The sequence below is a fragment of the Columba livia genome, chromosome 1 (genome assembly GCF_036013475.1).
Source record: "Columba livia isolate bColLiv1 breed racing homer chromosome 1, bColLiv1.pat.W.v2, whole genome shotgun sequence".
Classification (NCBI taxonomy): domain Eukaryota; kingdom Metazoa; phylum Chordata; class Aves; order Columbiformes; family Columbidae; genus Columba; species Columba livia.
The window spans coordinates 37,467,716-37,494,109 of NC_088602.1; the positions used below are offsets into that span (position 1 = coordinate 37,467,716).

The 26,394-nt window shown below is 37.8% G+C and overlaps 1 long non-coding RNA gene across 1 annotated transcript; it reads right to left on the bottom strand.

The window, feature by feature from the left end:
* Positions 1–8,031: 8,031 nt before the first annotated feature.
* On the bottom strand, positions 8,032–25,919 carry LOC135578335 (uncharacterized). The gene is made up of 2 exons (XR_010469842.1): positions 25,719–25,919; positions 8,032–9,419 (listed from the first exon to the last, which is right to left on the bottom strand). It is a non-coding gene; the product is annotated as an uncharacterized LOC135578335 (long non-coding RNA).
* Between the last annotated feature and the right edge of the window lie 475 nt (positions 25,920–26,394).

Consider the following 26,394-nt stretch of genomic DNA (forward strand, 5'->3'; position numbering starts at 1 on the left):
GGCTAGGCTTATGTGTCCAGACTGTATCCAAAATACCCTCTTAGTGTTAGACTTTGGCCAGGATAAGATAGGTTTGTAAACAAGAACAAGAAAAAGCAGAAAATTGCTTCTGAAAGCACTTCAGATGAAAAAACAAAACAAAACATTTGTCCCTTACTCTACTAATTATATTTTTGTCAACATGATAAAGACTTTCAAAAGCTTCTGTTGCTGCTGAAGGACACATTTCTTAAGTTGAAGTAATTTAAATAAGCAGAATTTTACAGAGCACTGGAGTCAAGCTATTTTAAAATTCAGTTTTCCTTCTCTTAAGTAGGAAAGCCAAAGGTCTTCATTGTCCAAACAACCACTCATTTTGACAACACCGGACCACATTAATGAATATTGTTGCCTACATATAGCATAGGCACAACTACATTTTCTATTGCTACAACTGAGATGAATACAATTACAAATGCGGGAGAACAAAAGGAAATGTTTGTACATGTTTCTCCATACAGAAACAGTGGTTTATTCAATTAAAAAGAACACCTATAGAAATTCCCATTTCATTTTTTCAGTATTTTTTTGTTTTCAGAAATTCTGTCTTTTCAGACTCTTTGGAGAAAAATAAAAGAAAATAAAATATTTTCCAGATCTCTTTCACAAATGAAAATGCAACACAATTTCTCTGTTATTTTCTGGGGCAGAAAAAAAAAAAAATCTTGTTATTTATTTGTCATAACTTACTATGTAAGCACTATGCTCTTTGTTAAAAATTGAAGAAGCTGAGGCTAAGGGAGGAAGTATCCCTGTGTGTCTTGTTATGCTTGTTTTACTCTGGACTAAACTGACTCTTGCCCCAGAAGACTTGGCCTTTTCTCAAGAGTAACTGAGCAAGCTCCAGTAGAAGAAATATCTGAAACACACAGTGAAGCAGGCAGAGAAAATCACAGAAAAGGAAGAATTTTAAATACTAATGGAGCCGAGAGACTTATAAGAAAGACAAGGAACTTTCTCACAGTAGAGGTGAAGAAGCGGGGTCCAGACTGTATAGAAATTGCTCAATTTAAGAGTTTCTGGCTAAAAAGCAAGACACTTTTTCCTAGTTTGAGTTTGTTTGGGTTTTATTTGCTTGTTTGTTGTATCTCCTATGAAACACAGCTTTAAGGACTGAAAGATATAAAAATGGATTTTGATATCTTTTAGTATACTCTCTTCAAAGAAAGAATGGAGCAGTTCCACTCTATAGCCTTGGCTGCCTGGGATCCTATCCCAACACTTTTATAAGTTCTTTGTCCAGATCCTTGAAGCAAGTACAAAAGAAACTCTGGCCTAATTTATGCAATTTAACTACAGAGTGGTAGAAAAACAAACAAACAAACAACAAGCAAACAAACAATTATCTACTGAGGAAAGGACATTTATAGTGTTTCATGATGATGTAAAAACTAAGTTGATAATATGAGACACACTGTAGATACAAAGTAAATGGAACAAACTACAGCTGGTACTAATTCTAGAATTTTGATTGAAAAATCATAAATATGGATAAGTATTGTTGAATCATACAACTTAAATCAAGCAAATAAATTTATTAGCTGATGAGAAATTTTGAAGAGGCAGCAGAGAAGCTCTCAGAATAGAACCGGTTTCCTAATCAGATCAGAAACACATATTCTATCAAGCCGATGAGTCAAACTATAATTCAGCAAGTTGAAATACACAAACTGGATATTATGAATCACGCTTGTGAAACAGGGGAGGCATTGCCTACCTCCACAAAATATGTGGGTAACCTTTTCCATACCACTTTTTTTTTGTGTGTCATAAGCTAGATTCAATAAAAGACTTAAGTGCCTATCTAACTTAGATACACTATAACAATGAACTTTTAGGCTTGGCTCCAAGAATGAAGTTCAAATGTCAGAGCAAAGCACACATAACTTGTGTACAAGGTATGAAGAGTATCTCAGAAAGGTGATGAAAAAACCCGTATGATGAACAAGAAGCCAAAAATAAGACATGATTAAAAGCTGATCACTAAACTTGTCTGAAATCCAATGCTACGTCTGGAATCTGAGTACCAAAACCCTAAGCACCCTTCTTCATTTTGGATTCAAATCTGAAATTATCTCCTGGGTCTAGACTGCAATTATTGCTCCTTCAAAGAATGAGATATCCTGGGTAGGGTTTAAGGTACATTTACATTTTGGAAGAAGAAACAGTGTTTGCCATGAGAAAAACAGGGAGTTAAGCCCTCTTGGACACTAAGGAATTCTCTTGTCTTTATTCAGAATTGTTTGTTGGGTTTGCCCAATGACTACTCCATATAAAATACATAAACACTGGCTGGTAGATGAGAACCTCTGATGATCCCATGGTGAGGGACTGCTGCAACAGCTGGGCTATGGAACTATTCTTCCTTAGAACACCCTTCCTGATCCTGTGTGTTTCCTGTGGTTCTGCAATTTTACATACAGCATCAACAGGAACATGGATCCATATCTCTGCATAACCCCACCTGACTCACCGTTTGCTGCATATGTTATTAACTGAGTTTTCAGGTGGCACTCCTGGCAGGTGGCAATGCTGGGTTTCATCTCCTTTATGCTACAAAAGGACTAAGATTTCTCTAGTGATTGGCCTACCTACTAGAGGAGAGAAAATTGAGGGAAAGGGAAGGAAAAAGAATTCTAGTCAGACTTTAAAAAGAAAGCAGATTCAACAGCATTTTGTCATAGGCTTAATTCATCTTGTTTGAGCTCCCAGTTTCTAAACCCCAATAAGGCACAGGTGGGTGCTCTTAGCCTGAGCAGTTCTCGGCATCACAGTATCACAGTATCACAGTATGTTACGGATTGGAAGGGACCTCAAAAGATCATCTAGTCCAATCCCCCTGATGGAGCAGGAATGCCTAGGTGAGGTCACACAGGAACATGTCCAGGCAGGTTTTGAATGTCTCCAGAGAAGGAGACTCCACAACCCCCCTGGGCAGCCTGTTCCAGTGCTCTGTCACCCTCACTGAGAAGAAGTTTTTTCTCAAATTTAAGCGGAACCTCTTGTGTTCCAGCTTGAACCCATTACCCCTTGTCCTATCATTGTTTGCCACCGAGAAGAGCCTGGGTCCATCCTCATGGCACTCACCCTTTGTATATTTATAAACATTTATGAGGTCCCCCCTTAGTCTCCTCTTCTCCAAACTAAAGAGAAGAAGAATGCATGCAGAAGAAGAAGAAGCAAGAACAATAAGGATATTTCAGGCTGGACATGAACATTGATTTTAAACATCTTTACATATAGCCAGATACTAAGCAAAGATTTCTTTACACAGTAATAGTAGCTATAGTGTACATTTCCACTACTCAGTGGAGAGCAGGTCCACCGAAAGGTTCATGAGATTTTCTTGGCAAGCGCTCCATACAGTTTAAATCCCTTACACTCTATATGACTTAAAATGAGACCTAAAATACCTATTGATCAGTTTCATATGTATTCAAAGTGACTTGCAGCATGTGGTATTCAGTTCTTCTGCAAAATAGCCCCCCAAAAATTATCTTCTCCATGTTCACCAAATGGAATCACCCTAGGGCCTTTTTAGAATATGTATATAAAACTTGTAATTGACTTGTAATTGACAAATTCAGGGCAATGCTGTCACCTTGTCCATCAGTGCTGAAAGAAGAGAAACAAAATAGATAAAAAGCTTCTAATGCATTCCAGAAATCACTCAATAACAACACTGGTCAAGTTTGGAGAAGGGCCTAGACCCACACTGAAGTCACAATACATGTATTTTTTGAGACATTTTGAGTCTTGTTTTAGGTGCCTAGTATCCCTTGAAACTGAACCTGGAGGACTAATTTTGAAAGGTTTTTGTGTGCAAACAGCTAAACAACCATTTACAATCCCTAACTACATACAAGCAAAAATAGGTCCTTACTTTCATACATGAGTGGTATTGAAACCTTGCCTGAAAATACTAAATAAAATTAAAAGATGCTTCTTATTTCATTTAGGTGAAATCAGCAAAATTGGTCTACTGTTGACTGGATAAAAACAGGTTCACTGTGCAATTGCATACTCTTCAACATGAAGTCAATTTACACAGAGCAACAGGAAGGATGAAGAAATTTAAAAATTTAATTTAAATGAAACAAATGCAGCATAAGTAGATCCACATTATGAAGGATAAGGTGTATGTTTTATTCAGAAAATAACAACATTACTGATATTATTTAAACAAGTAAAAATAAATTATGCTGGAAAAGTAAAGGAGATATGGAGACTGTTAAGTTGCATTCTAATGTATCTATTATAAATAAAAGATATTTTAAAATATTGTACAAAATAATCACCAAAAATGGTAAAATTGCATTTATTAAAACACTGGCAATAGTCATCTAGAATCTGCCTCTGGACCTGAAAACTGTTAAGAAAGGAGACCTGTGCCTGCTGAATCTCTTGTTGGATGGTCACTTGCATACTTCAAAAGTAATATTTTCCGATAGTAGTTTACCCTTTTCTGTATGTTTTTAACAGACTATAATTTGTGTCAAACAATAGGGAATTGGGTCTTATATCTCCATCAGCTACAGGCCATAATCTTTTTTTAATTCAAATGCATCTATTAGAGAAATTCATGAACAGAATAGTGTAGAAATAAATCTTATGACAACATAAGTACAATGGTTAGGTTTTGACGGCAACAACTAAGGCCTCATTTTGCCTAAAAGGAAAATAATAGTTTTATAAGCTATAATGAGAAGAGAGAGGGATGATTCATTCTGGATTCCTTAGAAAGAAATTAAAAATAATTATATTTTACCAGAGAGGTGAATCGTCCACCTTTATGTTGTTGCTAAATAAAAGAAAAAGGGAAGAGTAGGAAAAAGTATTTTGGAGAGACAAATGTAAATGCAAATCAAAACCAACAGATCACTGAGTCTTATGCAGTGTTTGTGAAGTACCTGCCCCAAATAATATTGAACTATAATCATAAATCGCACCTTGTAATGAAATTAGGAAATCATCTTTGGATTTAATTATGTATATGTCTTTGTCTCTATAAAGTCAAGATACATTAAAAAAACCCCAAATCTATAGGCATGACTAGCTTATTCTTTAGTCAATTAAAAAAAAATATATCAAACTAGGTGAGTAAATACAACTATGTCATATAAGCTATTACTTACCCCATTTGTCTGTCAGGAGACAAACAGAAATTATCTTCAAAAGCAGCTGCAGCAGCCAAACTGTGTTTTAACACTGAAGCAGCCAGATGAGCAACCCACTGAATCAGCCCTGGGAGTCTCAAAAGTCAGAAGCAATGTTCCAGGTGGATTCATGCACTACTGCTTTATAAAACAACAGACATAGAAATGGAATAGAGAGGCCTATTTCTACATGTATATGGATCAACAGTCATTTTAGGAACCACTTTGAACTGTACTGTTAGGTCCCTTCTGTGCTTTAAACTGGGATAGGTCTGTTAATTCAATTCACTTATTTCATCTGCATTATGCAGGCATCAAAATGAAGAAAACCAGTAATGAGACAGGCAACTATTTCCAAAATTCTTTGGGGATCTTACATATCTATTTACTTCTCTTCCTGTTCCCTCTTCTGAACAATCACTGTCATTGTCTTTATCATTACTCTTTTCCATCAATGCTTCCACTGTCTTCAGCGAACTCCTTGTTATCCTCTGCAATTATACTGCCTTCATTGAGCACAATGAAATAACTTTCACTCATTTTAATGGTCCAGTGCCAAGGCCTAACTTAGTAAATTTTCAACTTTTTCTGAATTTCTCTATCACTGTTTTTCTATTTTTTTCATTTCTTTGAATTAGCTTATGACTCCATACTCTGCCTCCACTGCCTCTACTGCTGCTGTGTTTAACTTGTACTCTATATCGTTTATATTATATAATTATGTGAAGAGTTCTGGGAAATAGCATAATGAAAGGCATTATGCAAAGCAAATGTACGTTGTACTGTAATTTGGTTTTGTTATTTTGGTGTGTTTATATGTTTCAAGTCTTTCTTCCCTAACAGTTAAATTCATTTAAGTCACAGATGTTTGGTTATTGGTCTCCCGCCTCTTCTTAGAGGTACTGTAATTGAGCACCTGTGTGTTGGGACAGAGGGAATTGGGGGTTCTTGATTAATTTTCACCAGCTATAAATTATTTATTGTCTTGTACCATTCTCCTGTCATCCTCTTTGGGACTCTTTTAAACTGTCAGAAATACCTATTTACTTTTAATTGATTGCTAGTCTGTGCTCATTGAGTTTTCCTAGATGACAGACACAGAAGAAATATTAAAACTAGCCATGTCTAACTACAACAGGAAGGGGTGGCATAGCACAAATTATTGCCAACAGCAGAGTCTAATCTTTTGAATTACTGAATTCCAGGTAGGAAAATCACATTAGTGTCTAAGAATGACTAGTGAATTTAAACTTCCTGGGCAACCAGCTGTAGCTGACCCCCTTTGAGCATGAGGATGGACTATTTGAATTCCAAAACTCCAGAGGTGCACTCCCACCTCAGTAATTCTGTGATCCTGTGACAAAACAAATTAAGCAACGAGATATCTTTTTCATAGAAAACTGGGAAAGTGAATTTGGCTCCTAACAATCTTACACACAAACTTGGTCAAATCCAGCTACTTTGCATATCTGTTTCTCTGTATGTAAAATGAACCTAATGGTACTTGCTTTCTTCTTTGTGGCACTTGCACCTATGTTAAAAAAAAGTAATTACATTTAGACTGCACTTTATATTAATATTGTAACTGTCTCTGGTTTAACATACTCTGTCTTTAGAATGCGTCAAGCATTTAACTCCCAAAGATTAATGGGACACTGAAAAAAAAAAAAACAAACAGCTAGCTCTTCATATGTTAATTTTCTCATTCTCACTCACAAAAAGCCCTCGAATAAGAGGATAAAAAATAATTTTTTTATCTTGTCACAGTAAAATATTGTCCACACAGTCATGTGGAAAAACACTCTATCTGACAATATCTGGAGAATAGCAGTAGCTGTTACTTCATAGTAGTAGAATCATTATAATATACCAACTAAAAAGAAGGTCAAAAGTATGGCACTAGAGAAGTCAGGAAAATAATAACAACACTTGTAGGAGACAGTGGAATGGTTAACAACATAACATCCAAGTTCAATATCTGGCTGAAGGCTCGAGACGTTTATAAATAGATGACCATGAGCCAACATCATCCGTGGAAAATATCAGCATACAGACAACTTGTATTGTAACTGACTATTTAAGTGATTTAAAAAATATGATAGGGAGGCATGACAGAATCTATACCAGTTTTCAGCAATATTTTAGATATATCAAGAGTGAGATTTTTTTAAGAGTTCAAATCACCTGGGAGTACAAATCAACATAGCTACAATTTACTATATCGAAATTACCAGAGGTAAGATAAATATCACGATTCACCACATCATCTCTGTCTGAAAGCTTGGACCTTACTTTCTGAAAAAATGTTCTTGTTGGAAAAGGAAACTTTTAAAATGAGGATATCCATGTCTGACTTCAAAATATTTATTTATATAGTCTGGAAGGACAACACACTCAAAATACACATTGTCACACAGAATGCGTACAAGGCCTTATCAGCAGGGATACAACACTATACCATCCCATTAGGTTTTAGTGGGAAGAAAAAATGATGATACATAACATACTGCTATATCTAAAGCTCCTGTCACATTGCTGCTGATGTGCCGTTGCTCAGCTTTGATCAAATTACTTTACACCTATATTTTACACGTGATGAGAGATCCACAAAATGATAATTGAACTCCTCTTTCCTGGACAGCCAAATAAATCCTTGTGTTCCCTCTGCACTTACTACCTGCATACACTTCGAATGCTCTATTGCAGACAAAAGCAGCCACTGGAAATTCAGCTACATAGTCCTGTCCCTAAATTAGTGCCACACACCATTAGCACCCTTTGCTGAAACCTATAGGCAAATAACAGGTAATGGAAGAAAAAATCTGCAACAACAGTCTTAAATTACTTATCATGATTATTTATTTAATAAGCTATTCAACTTTGTGCATTATTTACTCCCTTCACAAAACATGACAATATTTAGTAGAACATTCTTTTATATATTTTGTGTGAACATTGAGAATTTGTATTTACATTTGAATTTAAAAAGATATCTGCAATGGTATTTGATCATCTCAGTGTATATTCACCCTCCCCTCAGAACATGACTCTTTCAGAGTGACTCTTAATCCCAGCAATATTTCTATATTCAAACACAATTACACCAAAAATAAAAACCATTATAACAGATTACCCATGTATACATTGGAATTCTTTAAAGGAAGAGTGGGAACACTCACTCTTTTAAACACAATGCATGAAAGACTGGGGTTTTCATTTCCTAACCAAGTATTTTGATAGTATTTTAACTAAGCCATCATCTTCATTGCACTTTTTCAAAGACCTTATCATAAACCAATGATGCTCGAGGCATACTAAAAATCTAAGGATTTTCTCTCTCAAAGAATTAACATGATGACCCTCTGGCAATGTTTAGAAATTCTTCATTTGCTCCACAAACATTAAAATGCTGGCAGAGCATGAGTGTAAGAGAGAACACCAAATCAGCATTATTTAACAGCATTCAAAATCGGCCTAATTTTTATAAATGATTTCTTGAACCTTACTATCATGTAAAACAATTACTAGTAGAAAATAAAAGAACGGGAAGTTTTCAAAATTAAAACCAAAGTTATAAACGTCATAAATATCAATGTTTTAGCACCATGGCTGAGCTGGTTTTGATTAGCAGTACTAAAGAAATGCTATCAACCTTCCTAAAGCAGTAATGATTCCTGCCCTGTCTTTTCGTCTTTTTAATTTTTCTATTTATCTGTTGTAAGTGTCTATCATTAGTACTTTTAAACTAAGCTATTGTGTTTTAATCAATTTTGAATTAAAAGTATGTCATTTTTTTCCTAATGAGGGCAGATTTAGTAATTCAGACCCATCCTTAGAAGGCAGCTTGCAGCTTCTCCAGAAACTTGGTCAAAGGGTGCTGAGCTCTTGTTGCAGCTGACTCCTGACTAGGGAAGGTCACACACCATATCAACAGGTATTATGGAGGTCCCAACCTAAGTGCTGGATGTAGAGTGCATATCAAGGGGACAGCATTTTGTGCAGATGGGAGAATGAAACTCTGCTAAGGACAGTGTACACAGCTCCGTAGCAGTAGACAAATCACAAATCAAAGTCCCAGGTACCCACTGGAGCAACTCTTCCAGTTCAATGGAGACCTCAAGCAAGCTGGAGCTCCCAAGGATGGTTGCAGCTCTGCAGACCTGGGCCACATCCATGCCTGGCTCCTTTCACTGATTCTGGTGTCAAGGATGATGGGCTCCTCACCTGCAAGACATGAACACAGGGAGTGGTCTCTGTTGCCAAGTAAAGGAGCTGGAGGAGGAAGTCAGAAGGCTGCACACCATCAGGGATGATAAGAAAGAGCCTGAGCACCCAGCATCACTGAGAGAGGGGCAGGAAGGGTCTGTGCTTATCAGGTTGACAAATGGAGACTCTGAGAGAGGCTGGAAGTTCACAATCTCTGACAGAAAATTTTCAGAAAGATGATTCCTGCTCCTCTATGGAATAGTGTCAGTGCCCTGGTGGCAGACAGGAGGCAAGGATCTTTGTCCAGCAAAGTCCCTTTGGTGATCGCATTCTTCTAGGAAGAAATGGGATCCACCCAACTGTGTGGGGAAGGAGCAACTTAACCAACCTTATTAGGAGAGCTTTAATCACAGATGAGGGACGCGATGACCCGCAATGATGTTAGAGTGGATTGGGATAGCAAGTATAGGGTGTTTGATAATGTGGAAAGGAGAGACTTTATAATCAACAGTGCTGGGCTGAAAGTGTACAGCCTTAAGTGTACACACTTAAATAAGGAAGTGCCTATAGGACTGCATAACATAGGCAGCTCTTGTACATTTTTGGGGAAGCCAGGATGATTGGGGTGCTCATCTCAAGTACTTCTATACTAAAGCAGAAAACACAGAGAACAAGAATGAGAAATTAAGACATCTGTGTGCAACTTCGGGGCTATGATCTTATAGGGTCCCCAAGAGCAGTGCAAAGGTCCAGAGCAAAGAATACTTATTCTCAGTGGAGGACGATCAGGCTAGGGAACATTTAAAAACAAACTGGACATGCAGAGGTCCATGGGGTCTAACAGAATCATAGAATGGTTTGGGTTGGAAGGGACCTTTATAGATCTAGTCTGCCCTGCACCTCTGGCTCCCTCCCACCCCACCGCACCACAAGCAGGGACATCTTCAACTAGATCACTTTGCTCAAAGTCCCATCCAACCTGATGCTGAAATCTTCCAAAGATGGGGCACCCACATCTTCTTTGAGCAACCTGTTGCAGTGCCTCACCATGCTCTTCAATAAAAACTTCTTCCTTGTGTCCAACCTAAATCTACCCTCTTCCAGTTTAAAATCATTGCCCCTTGTCTAGTCACTACTGGCCCTATTAGAAAGTCTCTCCCCACCTTTCCTGTAAGCCCCCTTTATATATTGAAAGACCCACTCCTATTGAGTGATAGACCCACTATATATTGAGGGCCCACTCCTCAAAGTAAGGTTTCCCCAGAGCCTCCTCTTGTCCAAACTGAACAATCCCAACTGTCTCAGCTTTTCTTCACAGGAGAGCTGTTCTATCCCTCTGATCAGTTTTGTGGCCCTCCTCTGCACTCACTCTAGCATGTTCATGACTGCCTTGTGCTGGGGATCCCAGAGCTGGATACAGTACTCCGAGTGAGGTCTCACAAGAGTGGAATAGAGGAGGAGAATCACCTCTCTTGACCTGTTGGTCGTGTTTCCTTTTATGCAGCCCAAGATATGATTGGCTTTCTGGGCTGCAAGCACACATGGCCAGGTCACAAACAATTTTTCATACACCAGTATCCCCAAGTCCTTCTCTTTATGGCTACTCTCAACCTGTTAATCCCCTGCTCTGTCCTGTACCCTCATCCACGTGCAAAACTTTGCACTTGGCCTTGTTGAACTTCTTGAGGTTCACATGGGCCCACTCCTCAAGCCTGTCAAGATCCCTCTAGGTGGCATCTCTTCCATCTAGCATATCAATTGCACCCCCCAACTTGGTATGATCTGCAGCCTTGCTGAGGGTGTACTCAATCTCACCTGGAGTACTGTGTGCAGTTCTGGGCACCACAGTATAAAAAAGATATTAAGCTGCTAAAGAGTGTCCAGAGGAGGGCTATGAAGCTGGTGAAGTGCTTGGAGAGGAAGCCATATGAGGAGCGGCTCAAAGTACTTGGTTTGTTCAGCCTGCAGAAGAGGAGACTGAGAGGAAATCTCATTGCGGTCTACATCTTCCTTGCGAGGGGAGGAGGAAGGGTAAGCAGCGAACTCTTCTCTTTAGTGACCAATGACAGAACCCAAGGGAATGGCAGGAAGGTGTGCTAGGGAAGTTTTGGGCTAGACATTAGGAAAAGGTTTTTCACCAAGAGCTGGAGAGTTGGGCGGGGAATAACCTAATGAAATTTAACAAGGGAAAGTGTAGAGTCCTGCATCTGGGCAGGAACAACCCCAGGTTCCAGTATAGGTTGGGAAATTACATATTAGAGAGCAGTGTAGGGGAAAGGGACCTGGGGGTCCTGGTGGACAACAGGATGACCATGAGCCAGCACTGTGCCCTTGTGGCCAGGAAGGCCAATGGCATCCTGGGGTGTATTACAAAGGGGGTGGTCAGTAGGTCGAGAGAGGTCCTCCTTCCCCTCTACTCCACCCTGGTGAGACCACATCTGGAATATTGTGTCCAGTTCTGGGCCCCTCAGTTCCAGAAGGACAGGGAACTGCTGGAGAGGGTCCAGTGTAGGGCAACAAAGATGATTAAGGGAGTGGAGCACCTCCCTTATGAAGAAAGGCTGAGGGAGCTGGGTCTCTTTAGTTTGGAGAAGAGGAGACTAAGGGGGGACCTCATTAATGTTTATAAATGTATAAAGGGTGAGTGCCATGAGGATGGAGCCAGGCTCTTCTCGGTGGCAAACAATGATAGGACAAGGGGTAATGGGATCAAGCTGGAACACAAGAGGTTCAACTTAAATTTGAGAAAAAACCTTCTCAGTGAGGGTGACAGAGCACTGGAACAGGCTGCCCAGGGAGGTTGTGGAGTCTCCTTCTCTGGAGACATTCAAGACCCGCCTGGACATGTTCCTGTGCTACCTCACCTAGGCGTTCCTGCTCCATCAGGGGGATTGGACTAGATGATCTTTTGAGGTCCCTTCCAATCCCAAACATACTGTGATACTGTGATACTGTGGTGGTGGAGCACTGGAACAGGCTTCCCAGGAGGTTTCACAGCTCCAAGCCTGACAGTGTTCAAGAAGAGACTGGACAACACCCTCAGACACATGGTGTGAACTGTGGGGTTGTCCTGTGCAGGGACAGGAGTTGGACTCAATGATCCTTGCGGGCCCCTTGCAACTGAGAACATTCTATAATCCCACAGTATAAGTAATTGATGAGGATGTTAAATTGTGTTGGTCGTTGCTGGTTTCCACTTAGACACTGAGCAGTTTACTGCAATTCTTTACACGCATCCATCCAGACAATTCCTTATCCACCCACAGTTTGTCCATCAAACCCATATCTCCCATTTAACAGCAAAAATATTTGACTGTGTCAAAGGCCTTACAGAAGTCCACGTAGTTGACAGCTGTAGCTCTTCCTTTGTCCACAGATATAGTCACTCCACTGTAGAAGGCCACTGGATCAGTCAGGCACAATTTGCTTTTGGTGAAGCCATAGTGACTGTTTCAAATCACCTACCTGTCTTCCATGTTTTGACAGAACCAGGAGGTTCTGTTCCATGACCTTACTAGGTATTGATGTAAGGTTGTCTAGCTGGTGCATACTAGTGTTCTCCTTTTTATCCTTTTTAAAAATGGATGCAATATTTCCTTTTCTTCAGTCACTAGAGACTTTGCCATTGTGGAAGGTGCCTACAAGTGTTAAGGGAGGTATCTGATGTCATTGTGAAGCCAATGACAATTACTTTTGAAAGTTTATGGTGACCAAGGGAAGTTCTCGTGTGACTGGAAGAAAGCAAATGCATTCATTCCTTCAAGAACCACAAGAAGTAGGATTCAGAGAACTATGGTTCAGTCAGCCACACCTCAGCCTTGGAGGAGGTGATGGTGTGAATAATCCTGGAAACATTTTACAAATATGAAAGGAAAGAAGGTCATTGGGGTAGTCAGCATGGATTTACGAAGGGGAAGTCATGCCTGATCAACCTTGTAGCCTTGCACACAAAATGACTAGCTCAGTGGATAAGGGGAGAGAAGTAGATGTTACTTACTTTAACTTTAGTAAGGCTTTCAACACTGTCTCTCACAACATCCTCATATGCAAACTGAGGAAGTATGGATGAAGTGTAAAGTAGTGTGGACTGAAAACTGGCTGAACTGCTGGGATCAGAAGGCTGTAAGCTACACAAATTGCAGCTTAAAGCCATTCTGTAGTACATCCCCAGCTCAATGAAATTTGCATTCCTGAGTCACCACAGTGCTCACAATAATATCATTTCTAATTACAAGTGCTTCAAACACAAGAGTCTCCAAGATCTCTTCCAAAAGAAAAGAACTAAAGCCAAGGAACCATCCGCTCAAAGGCATGTAGTTATTCATCTACGGTATTTCTCAGACATTCCTTCAAGCACATTTTTCACTTAAAGTTATCTTCACAACAATATGTAAAAATGAAATTTACCCAGAGAGACAGGCATCAGCCTCAGTCTCAAGATTTGCTGTGAATCAGTTTGAAAATGAATTCCATTAGAGAGTTCATGTATTTAGAAGTGAGCTTTAACCTTATCTTTTTTATTTGGTTTATTACAAGTAGCATAATCCCAAATTAGATCTCTATTATGCTACCACCAACAGTGTAAATACAAGGTTAGTGCAGGAGTTTACACCTACACATAGCTCTCATACATCCTTAAAACCTTCAAAATAGAAGAAATTTTAATTGTCAATTATAGAGAGGCAAATAAAACAATGCAAAGGAACTGCCAAGAAAAACAAGAGTGCATGCTTATGCAAGCCAACAGTATAATGTAGTTCATTTAAACATTTCCAGTTTTTAAGTTATGAGTCAAAAAAATGAGCCAAATGAAATCATAAATAAATGCAATGCAAAGGACAAGAAGGGTAACACAGCTGAGATGTTAAGTTGAACAGATCATGAAGACAGGTGGCAAGGAGGAGGAAAGACAGAAAAAAACAAAGGGAAGATGATCTACATGGGGATTCTGCAAGTTAACGGTGTAGAACAGCAAACTTAGCAGCTCTGGGCCACTATCTCTGAGCTCGGCTCTTTGTCATTCTTCATTAAGGGATTCTGAGATCTGAGTTTCTGCTGCAAGTAATTGCTACATATTTCCAAAATTATACCAGCGAGTGCTAATTCTCTCTGTGGTGAAGGTAACTGTTGCCCTTGAGCATGGAATGCTCTGGGAAATGAGTTATCCTTCTAATGCTCAGAGAAGGGATATGATGCTGGTACTGGAACAGACACTGGTGAGTGCAGCAGTCACGGGTAATGCTTCATTTACTTCAATAGCTTTTTTTCCCTCTCCTTCCAAACTCCTTCTCAGTTACTCATTATTGCTGCACTTGGTAGTGCTTTAAAAAGAAAGTGGAAATAGCATAATAAAAGAAGACCTAGAATGCAAAATATGTGCAAAACATACTGCACTGAAAAATAAAATTGCCAAAGTAATAAAGAATGACTCTCTAATATTACCAGTTACTCTTCAGCAACATCTATGACTTGACAATACCAGCACCACATAGAACAGTCTTTTTTTTAAATTATTAATTTAATTAATTACTAACAAAAAGCATGTCAAAACCCTGTATGCATACATACAAACAGATTCAGATATATATTTTTTTAATTGTTTAACATAACCCAAAATAAAGTTTACATTTATATATTGCCTTTCTTTAATGCTTTTATATCAACGTCTACATTTATATAATACCTGCTTTGTTTCAGGCAGTATAGGTAGATGAGGGAAAACCGAATGTATACCGTAACTCCTAGCTCTGGTGATAAATTGTTTCAAATGCAGCTTGGCTCTTTTCATTTGTTCAAGTATACTTAGGAATAAATTCATTGAAGTTAGAATTAGAATTACAAATAAACTCATCTTGTGATATTAGAAGAATCTGCTCTATTGCTATTGAGAACAAGCTTATGAATTTTTATTTATTTATTAAATGTTAAACACTGATTATATCCAGTGTTTTGGTCTAGAAAAAATGATTCTCAGATAGCTTCTAAATAGAACCTAATAGATCTGAAGCTCAGATAGTTTTAATCATTGCTGAATTGATTGTTTTGACAGGAATCTAAGCACAAAGTGTGACTTCACGTAGGCACCAAATGTGCAACCACATCACTATGTACGGCTAATGTAAATTCCAACATGACCTGCTTTGATCTGCTGATTCTTCCCCATTGGACTGAATTACTTATTAATGTAAATGTAGCAAATAACTTCTGGTACTTTACACCCAAATTCTTGTCCTTGATAGGTGTTACGTAACCATAACAGAGATTGCTTCACACTGTGTTCTCTGCAGGAACACATATGTTGATTTTTATGTGGCAGCAAGTGCTCAACTCCTTTCGGTCCTCTGAATGCCACAGTGTCTACTTCACTGTATCTTCACTGATCCACTTTAACCAGTCTCACCACTGAGTTTGCACAAGGAGATACAGGTGTCCATTTTTTACACTAAGTGATAGTGCAGTGAGCACATTGCTTTATTTTAACACACTTGTGACAGCAGACACCTCTGGTATGGGGGAATCAGAGAACCTGTGCAGCAGGAACCACTGTAGTACACTGCAAAGGAGTGTTGTCCCTGTTTTAGACAGCTTTGGAAGACTCAACTTTTATTTCCTTGCTCTATTAAATCTCCTACAACTATCAGGCTGAATTTGCTGTGACTGTATACTTCTTCCTCATCTTCTTTGACACAATTCTCTCTTCCTATCTATCCACTGTTATTCTCCCATCCTTGCTCATATTGTCACCAACAGGTGGACAAATCAAGTAAACCTAAAAAGCAAGTTCACTGTAGCAGAAAATAAAAGCATGCACATCTAAAAAGAAAAGCAGAAAAGAAAAAAATGTACATTGACTCACAGTTTTATTAATGTACTCAGACTTAAGTTGGGATTTCATAAGGTAAATGGCCTAAATCAGACTACAAAGACATCTGAAAATGCATGTGTATCTTAAGGCTCTGTATGGCATTTGGCATTAAAACAATTATTGGAGAATTCAATTAATTTTGCAGGGTACTTTATGCTGATCTGTAGATGTCATAAAAGAGAACTACAGGCAGAAATAGTGCTGTCTTCTGGCATGAACATTGCAAAGCAAACCAGTTCTCCTGGGACTTCTATACAGCTCACATTTCCTGTAGCAGTTTAGGGGACTGGAGGGAATGTAAATGAGGGAGGAAGGGTTCTGTCAGCACTGAACGCCATGTAGCTTTATAATTACCTTTGAGTAAGGATTCTTGAGTAGCCACTTCATGGTGGTACCCTTCAGCATAAAGACAGTTTGTCCATGGTCAGTCTGAAGAAAGAACTGTGTGGATGCAGTGACAAACAAGTCAAAACCAACTAAATTGTCATCAATGCTTTTCAATTCAGGATTGTAATTTGCTGCATTAGACAAAGTAAATTAGCTTTATATAAAATTCCTTCCTGTGTGATCTTAGACAAATATCTGCACACCACCACACTATTCAAGTAATCTGGAGAGAGGCTGATACTTTTAAATTACTCTGGTTTGTTCCATTTTTAGTGAATGCTGTAAAGGGGCAAGGCACCTGAGATGTCATATTAGAGATATTCTTAAACTTCATTTGTACTCAGTGGGTAGAATACAGAGAAGTTCGAGAGCTGCAGTAAATCTGCTCAGTGGATAACAGACAAATCCATTCTACAGCTGGATGAAGCCATGCCATAGCAAACTACCATGACCCAAGAATATTCCTCTCTAAATTGAACTAACTACCCTTTTCATAAAAATATTTTTAAAACAAACAAACAATCAAAAAACAAAACAAACAAACCAAAAAAACCCACAACACACACACCAAAAAAGCATTTCTACAAGGATGCCAATGAGCAGAGAGGTCTGACCGAATGTTTTTGACTCTTCCTATAAACCTTCATAATTTCAATGTGAGGAGACAGGAGAAAGGAACATTTTGCTGCACAGTTACCAACATCTCTGATATATGCCTTCATCCACTTAAGGAGTCCATTTAGCATTTTGAGAATGATTCAGTTGCCTGTACATTAGTGTCTAATGACACTTGAGACACTTAAAGGAAGTAAAGATATGTATGCAGGTCTGACAGATACCACACAAGACTTACAGAGGACTTGAGCACTTCAGTAACAACAGCTAGGAACCAGGCAGGATAACCTACAGCATCTCATAAGCCAGACATTATTTATACATGACTCAAGCACATAAAGCTATCCAGGTATTTATAGATAGCCTGACTCGTCAGAGTATAATGACAGATCTCATGAATAGGTCTGAAGGACAGTAAGCATGAAATTAGCCCAGGGCAGGAATTTCCTTCCCATCTTTCCTTCTCTTTCAGTGCTGGACTGTTGGCAATGCAAAATTCTGTTGATATTTAATAAAAGCTAGCATCTGTGCCTTGCTTGCCTCCAATTACTGAGCTTCATCCTAGGGCCACTTTGGAGCTTCTTACAAGCGCTGATGCTTGAAGCACAGCTATAACAAAAGAATGGACTGACAGTTATTTTCTGCCTCTAGCTACCTTTGTGCTCTTTTTTATTTTATTTGCCTCAATTCTGGTTTTGGTTGGCCACCCTAAATGACCAGCCTGCAGCAATGGCACCCCTGTAGGAAACCATTTGATCAATCTTCTCTCTATGCAAGGCCTCCCAGAAACAGAAAATATCGGTGACGGATGCTCCCATGCTCCAATTGCATGCAAACACACATCATCCCCACTACAGCACTGTCAGAGCTATTGAATTGACTAGAGAGAATAGCAGGGATTCTTTGTGATAAGCCATGATAGATAATATGAAAGTACAGTTTATAATTGTTAACAATGAACTCAATATATGAAGGTTACTTCAGAATTGCTTTATGAAGCTACTTTAGGGATAAAATTCACTTCAGATCATGGTCAACATTCGTCAGAGAGAAGGAAAATCTAGAGGAAAAAAAATCTATCCAATTTTATCCATTCTTGTCTCTCTAAGAGTCTTCTCTGATAGCTAGATGACTAACTGGTTTAGAACCTCACATTTAGACAGTAGACAACATAAAACAAGAAAATAGAGAAAGGAAGATAAAATGTAAAAGGAAAATAAAACATTTCAACTGACATCTGAGTTAGATTGAGCCAGGCATGCTTTCACTATCTAGCAAGCACCTTCTAGTTACATAAATTCAAATGTTTTTTGAGTTTTCACTCTCTGAATATTGCAGTTTTTCTGCAACGAAACTGTTGATCTTTCCTGAGTCATCACAGTTAGAGCTGGTCATTTTTATAGATTATTTGGAAGTCAGATATGAGGCAAACAAAACATTTAAGCCATTAAAAAAACCCCATAAAATCCTGTTTTCCTATGTAATCAATTATAGCTATGATACAGAATTTCTTGAAACTGTTGTGCGTTAAAGGAATCAATATATCTATCTAATTCTATACCTCTAACGTATGGTTTGTTAATGTATGTATATTTTTACAGATAACATGTATTTCCTGGATGCATTATATAGGACACACAAATTTTGGTGTAAACCAAAATACAGTTTGGTAGATAAATTTCTAAGGTTATTTTGGATGGGATGTTTTAATATAACCTGTAGAATTTGGTTCTATACCATCCAGGAAACATTTTTCATAATGCTGTGACAATTCACATTTTAAAAACAAGGTCTTTCCAAGGCTATCCAGGCAGAAAAAAAAGATGAGACTTTCAACAACTCTGAAATTCTTGGATTTGATGGTAAGAAAATAAGTTATTTTTTGTAAACTGGCACGTACAATATCAAGGAGCATCACTGATTCAACTCAGAAATGTATATATAATTTCCTGTCTAAATGAATAGATAATAGCATATTATTTTCACTGTATTGCAAAATGTTACTCTGGGGAGATGTCTGATAACTCCCACCACACTAGTCTAAGCCAGGCTTTATACGAGGTATGGGAAGCAAGAGAAATATGCTACTTGCATGCCAAGAATTCAAGTTAGATCAAACAGTCTCTGAGACACAGTAGATTTTTCCCCTTTTTCCCTGAAGACCTCCAGGTTATTCAGCAAGTGGAGCTGAACCACTCTACCATTTTTCAGTCACTGCGCAATAGGCCCTAAATGGAAAAATAGTCTGACCATGACATACAACTTCAGACACTGATTTTTCATCCAGCTCAATGAAATGCTTTACTGAAGAGAACTGAGGTAGTAAATTCTTTTTCTTATTCAAATCTGTAATTAATTACGGATTCATTCTCGCCACCAAAAAAAGCCAAGAACAGACAATCACCACTGCACTGGAGCAAAGAAAAGCTAAGCACACAATACTGTATTTTTTCTTTTAACTGAACTTCGTAATAGCAGCAAATAAGATCTCCTGTCTCTGCCCATAAAGAGCATATATATATATATATATATATATATATATATATCTTCAGACTCTAGTTTCACACAGAACTACATAAGTATGTCCACTTTCATAAATACAAAGTTGATTATAAGATAATTTGTATATCTTTGTGATTAATTAACACAGATTTTATGACATAGACCCCCTCCTATAAAAATCAGAACTACAGAATACCTATAAAGAACTAGTAGGGGTTTTTAAATTATTATTTTAAATTAAGTATATGGGTAGGTATTACTTCTTTCTCTTTTCAAATCAGTAAACCTCCCTCAGAAAATATGACTGTCTAATATACAGGATAAGCAGGACTCACAAAACCTTTTTTATATCTAAAATGTCAGAATGTAAGTCCATTTCTTTGAAGACTTGTAAGGCTAGAAATTAGAGCTTTATGATACTGGAAAGGATCAGTTTCCCAGTTTCTAACTTTGGAGTATCCCAAGATACTGGATGTTAATGTCATGACATTTTAGATACAGAGAAACTCTTTTAAGCTATATTTAGAGGTTTCAAAGGCTTCCTCTGAAAATTGTACACAATTGGACCTACAGCAACCAAGGGAATCTAACTTTATTTTAACAGTATAAGAGATAATCTATAAGCACACTTTAATGCTTTGAAATGCACCTAAAATAGTTTATTTCTAATATATGTGGCATGTACAGAAAATATGATATGATTATACATTAAAGATTTTACCACCATCAATGTAGGTCATCCAGAACAAACACAACCGATAGCAAAGACTTTCAGAAAAGGTTGCCTGAAGTGAGAATTTTCAGTCCAAGCTTAGAGTACTAAAGAAGAAATCAGCCATTTATTTATTTTTTTATTCAGTCCACAGAGCAAATATTTCTCTTTAAAGGTATGGGGGTATTTTCATTGTAAAATTCAGACTGCAAAATGTCATTTTCTTACTCCACTCCTGAGCTCCCAGTAAAACTTTCTTGGTCCTTTGTTCAGCACTGGGAGTGCTACACAACAAAATAACTATTTACGAGGTAACATGGGGTTTTGTATAACTTCTTGTATTTTCTTCTGTTATTTAACTATGTGAAAAATGTATACAACAGTATATCTTAAACAGAAAGGACAAACATACATACTTTTAGAAGGCAGCTAAGCATCTGAGACCCTTTCATTTGTAAATTCATTTGTAAAGTCCACTCGTTTAATTTTATTTCATAGATATTCTTCATCATCCTCATCAAACTTATATATTACCTGTCACTTAATTAGAAAAGCATTTTAGCAGTAAACAAAGTGAAATTTAGCAAAATAAGAAATGTCTAATAGTTATTTAAGTTACTATCATTTTGCAAGAGGATTACACTGACATCAGATTCTCCTGTAATCTTCTTGTTGCTAAAGGACAATCACTTTTTTTATTTGTTAGACTAGATAAAAATAAAGATACAAAGTTATCCTTCAGGATAATATTATTTCTATACACCAAATTCCTGTCATGCAATATTTTCTATTAAGCTAGGTTTGAAAGGCTTGTTTATGATTTAAAGAACAAACCATGGCCAAATACCCCTCGCTGCTACCCAATCAAATTTTATGCAAAGCAGTATTTTTACAGGTGTGATGTTATAAATTTCTATTAGCTTGAAGGAAGGCATCAAGAATCTGTTTTTTCTTCCTTTCCCCTACAAATGTTATAAGGTCATCCATATACAAACCTATCATGAGATACATGCTATATTATAAGTGTTGTTAATCAGCAGAATGCCTAAAATCTAGGAAGCAGATCTCCCAGAAAGTCAGCAATTTAAAGATTGTCTTACAAAGCACTGCAAAAGTAGATGTTCACACACAGCCAGTTTTCCCATAAATGAGGTTAATTTGTGTTAGCAAACTGTCAAAGAATCTGTCATATTCTATTGTCTTTCCAAGTAAAAAATGTTTAACAGATTACAAGACCGAAATAATACCCTAAAGAAATCACACACAATGAAGAAAATCAGCTGGTTTATAGCTTCTTATTTGGAAATGACACTCGCATCTGATTGTAAAGAATATCTGTTTGCCTAATTGTGCATATTGAAGAATTCCTCATTTTTGTTTTTGTAATATTTTCTTTAAAATTGCTGTAATAATAATAATAGTTCTGGGGAATACGTGTGCAAGTTCAAATATTTCCTTCCATTATAAACCTGAATTAGTAAGTCAATCCTTTTCATTCTCTGCATTTTTAAAAAAACAGAAGATAAAAATTCACATATTTGTGAAAACAAATAATGGAGTACAATTAAGAAGTGTTAATTTAACACAGCTCTTTAAAACAATCAAAAGTACAGTAAAATGAACTGGAAGTGTAGCTATCATAGGGCTAAAGCAATTATTGGTACTAGATTTGTAGTTTTAGAAGTTTTAAGTACAGACTACACTGTTCAAAAATTTTAGAAATTATTGCTGCGAAGGTTCATCTGAAGTAATTCTAAAGATATAGAAACCAAGAGTAACCTGTCACATTAACAAGGGGGAAGGACAAGGATGGACGATGGCAGAGCGGTGGTTGTGGTCTACCTTGACTTCAGTAAAGCCTTTGACACAGTCTCCCACAGCATCCTCACAGCTAAGTTGAGGAGCTGTGGTCTAGACAATAGAGTAGTGAGATGGGTTGCAAACTGGCTTAAGGAGAGAAGCCAGAGAGTGGTAGTCAATGGTGCGGAGTCTAGTTGGAGGCCAGTATCTAGTGGAGAGCCTCAGGGGTCAGTACTGGGGCCAATATTATTCAATATATTCATTAACGATTTAGACGAGGGAATTGAGTGTACTATCAGCAAGTTTGCTGATGACACCAAGCTGGGAGGAGCGGCTGACACGCCAGAAGGCTGTGCTGCCATCCAGCGGGACCTGGACAGGCTGGAGAGTTGGGCGGGGAATAACCTAATGAAATTTAACAAGGGAAAGTGTAGAGTCCTGCATCTGGGCAGGAACAACCCCAGGTTCCAGTATAGGTTGGAAATTACATATTAGAGAGCAGTGTAGGGGAAAGGGACCTGGGGGTCCTGGTGCACAACAGGATGACCATGAGCCAGAACTGTGCCCTGGCCAAGAAGGACAATGGCATCCTGGGGTGTACTACAAAGGGGGTGGTTAGTAGATCGAGAGAGGTCCTCCTTCCCCTCTACTCCGCCCTGGTGAGACCACATCTGGAATATTGTGTCCAGTTCTGGGCCCCTCAGTTCCAGAAGGACAGGGAACTGCTGGAGACAGTCCAGCGTAGGGCAACCAAGATGATTAAGGGAGTGGAGCACCTCCCTTATGAAGAAAGGCTGAGGGAGCTGGGTCTCTTTAGTTTGGAGAAGAGGAGACTAAGGGGGGACCTCATTAATGTTTATAAGTATATAAAGGGTGAGTGCCATGAGGATGGAGCCAGGCTCTTCTCGGTGGCAAACAATGATAGGACAAGGGGTAATGGGATCAAGCTGGAACACAAGAGGTTCAACTTAAATTTGAGAAAAAACTTCTTCTCAGTAAGGGTGACAGAGCACTGGAACAGGCTGCCCAGGGAGGTTGTGGAGTCTCCTTCTCTGGAGACATTCAAAACCCACCTGGACATGTTCCTGTGCGACCTCACCTAGGCATTCCTGCTCCAGCAGGGGGATTGGACTAGATGATCTTTTGAGGTCCCTTCCAATCCCAAACATACTGTGATACTGTGATACTGTGAAGAGTTCAAAAAGAGTTTAATGCCCAAATTCACAATTTACCAGGAAATACCATACTTAGTTCGAAAACATGGAATTCAATACATCTTAATATGAAGCACTCACACTGCTTTCCACATGGTTTTCAGAATAATTGCTTTGATTTTGTAGGACTTGAGTGAAGACAGAAACATGGAAATGTAGCTATCCTCTCAATGGTTAATACAAACATCCAGTAAACATGTTAAATTTCATAATTATGTTACCTTCTGGCAGATATATTTAATATGATAAGTATAAGAATTATGACAACTTTACCTCTGTTTTTTCTTCTCTTCAAAAAAAAAAACAGTCAAATGTTTGATGTTAATAAAGCATAATGAGTAACTGAATACTCTTCCTGTAAAATACTTCAAAATTGTTTCTTTGTAGGCAACCTCTGAACACAGAAAATGGATGCTGAAATTATACTATATTATACTATTATACTATATTTGCTTTTGTATCACTGAAAGCAAACAGCTCTCTTTACTTTGTAAAGATAATGAGTCCAATTAATGAGTCTCCAATACATTGGAGGAGATACAGGGGAAAATAACAATTCAGCTGTGTTACCTCAGGGAAGAATTTGTCCTATTGTGCCTTTGAACTACATTTCTTTCTGATAGCTATATTAACCAATATTTTCATTTAGTTCTAATATTCCAAGCAGACTTTTGAAAAGTTTAATAAAAAGTGCAGTGTCCTTTCAAGACTGAGTCTTCTCATGCTTCAAGCACCAAGGAAGTCTTCAAAAATCACTGTGTCTACTGGTTAGCATTTATTAGAGTGACATTTATAATTTCACATGTTCAAGGCTGATTCTTATAGTTTCCTGTGAGGTGCAAGTACCTTGAACTCTTATTGATTACAGGCCATTCAGCATTTTTCAAGAATCAGACAGAAAGAGACATGAACATGCGACCACATGAACCATTTACCTAGACAATGAAATTGAAATGGTACAAGCTGTGAATGTAAAACACTACAGTCGTATCTGCATAATTCTTGCACGTAGAACTGTTTTTCTAAATGAAGTGTGTAGATATGTACATATGCTTACATGTACACACAGAGACACAAATACACACACACAAACATACATATAAATAAAAATTACCACATAGTTGAGAAGTGGATTAACCAAATTTAAGAAGTATTCATACTCTGGAATAGGAGAATCCACACAGATCTTTAGATTGGTTTATTTCAGTTTACTCTGCCACCAAAATTACACCAATATAATCTACAAAGTCTTCAATGGAAACAGATCCTTATGATGCAGCTTTAACTGGGATATTTCTAAATGATGGAGACATCACTCACACGAAAAAATGCAATGTGCTAATCATCAGTATGTTTCCTATTGCAAAAGGTAAGATTTAGATTCACAGATGCAACATATTTACTGTATTACCAAATCCAAATATTTCTGTTATTCACAGTGTACTGGGTCATATCCTTTGACTTTTATGTCCTGAGTAATTTCATCTGTTTACCAACAAAAAGCTGAACTGAATGCATCCCTTTCTTTTTACGTAAATACATATTATCTATAACCTCAGACATGGACGTGACCCCCAGAAAAATTTTTCTCTAAAGTGCATTAATCATAAAAGCAAAAGTATTTGAAATCCCCATTTTTGTTTTCCTTCATTATCATTTCACAAACTGCTAATTAGAAAAAATATTGGATACAAATTATTAGGTCTTATGTCTGCTTTAACACCTGAAAGGTTACAGCAATAGGAAAAGGAAGAGCTTTAATTAAAGAATGAATTATTCAATACTCCATTTTAATTGATGTATCCATCTGCTATTATTTTGTATGTTTATAGATATTTTATGTGATTCTGTAATAAAGATGACCTGCACACAAAAAACAAGACTTTAACTACTGAACCTAAAGAAGCCAGGGTTGCTGTATGATCACATTCAGCCATTTAAGTTCAAGAATCATGTGAAGTGTGGTTTCCATGACAACAAGTCACTAATTGCTAACATAAAATAAAGTAAAAATCAACCTTGACAGAATCTGGCAGTAACGTGGAAGCTGAAAAACCTTCAAAATAATTATATGACAATTTTCCTGTACGATGAAGAAACACAAGCAACCCCACCTTCTGAGACAGGATGAAAGCCCTTAGAGTTCCAGGGCTATTTCAGATTTGGCAAAGCTGGCTGCATACAGTAGTTGTCGTGTGTTACACTTGATAGTCAGCACCTACCTTCAGCAACAGATAAGGAGAGATGTTTGTGATGAGGTGATGAAGGATTTTTGCATCCTTGGGCTACAGATCAGCAAAGGAAAATGCTATGGAGAATGCAAGAAGTAAATAAAATATAAAAATAACTGGATTTTAGCATAAATTCAAAGAGTAAGAAGAAAAATGAATTAAACAAGAGCAGAGAGGAAGAAAGGAGCTAAATTCATACATGCCTCCTATGCTCATTTATTAGTAAGGGTTTCAGACATCTCTAGCCTGTAGACAAAAAGAGTCTTTTGAGACTAGGGGAAACTATTTGAGAAGCACAATGGTACCATTCAAAATTTACCAATTTATGAACCGCTGCATATCATTTGTAAAAATTGCTTCAGCTTGAGTTACCTTTCACCAGCTCTGTAAGTTGACTCACTGGGTCACTAGGAGTGAACAAGAACATTTTGATAAATTCAGTTTCCATGACAATGAATTAGCCATGGAAAAGGGGGAGGTGTTGAAAGATCTGTGTTCTGTAGAATACTCTTCAAATGTTTGCCTGTTTTCATTTTTAGCCATTTAGTTCTCATGGCTCTGTTCCAGGCCTCTTTAATTCACCAGTAGCTGTTTTTCCTCTACAGATTAGAGGAGTAATTCATCAGTGAATGTTTCACTCAGCGGTCCCACCTAATGTAAGAGAACA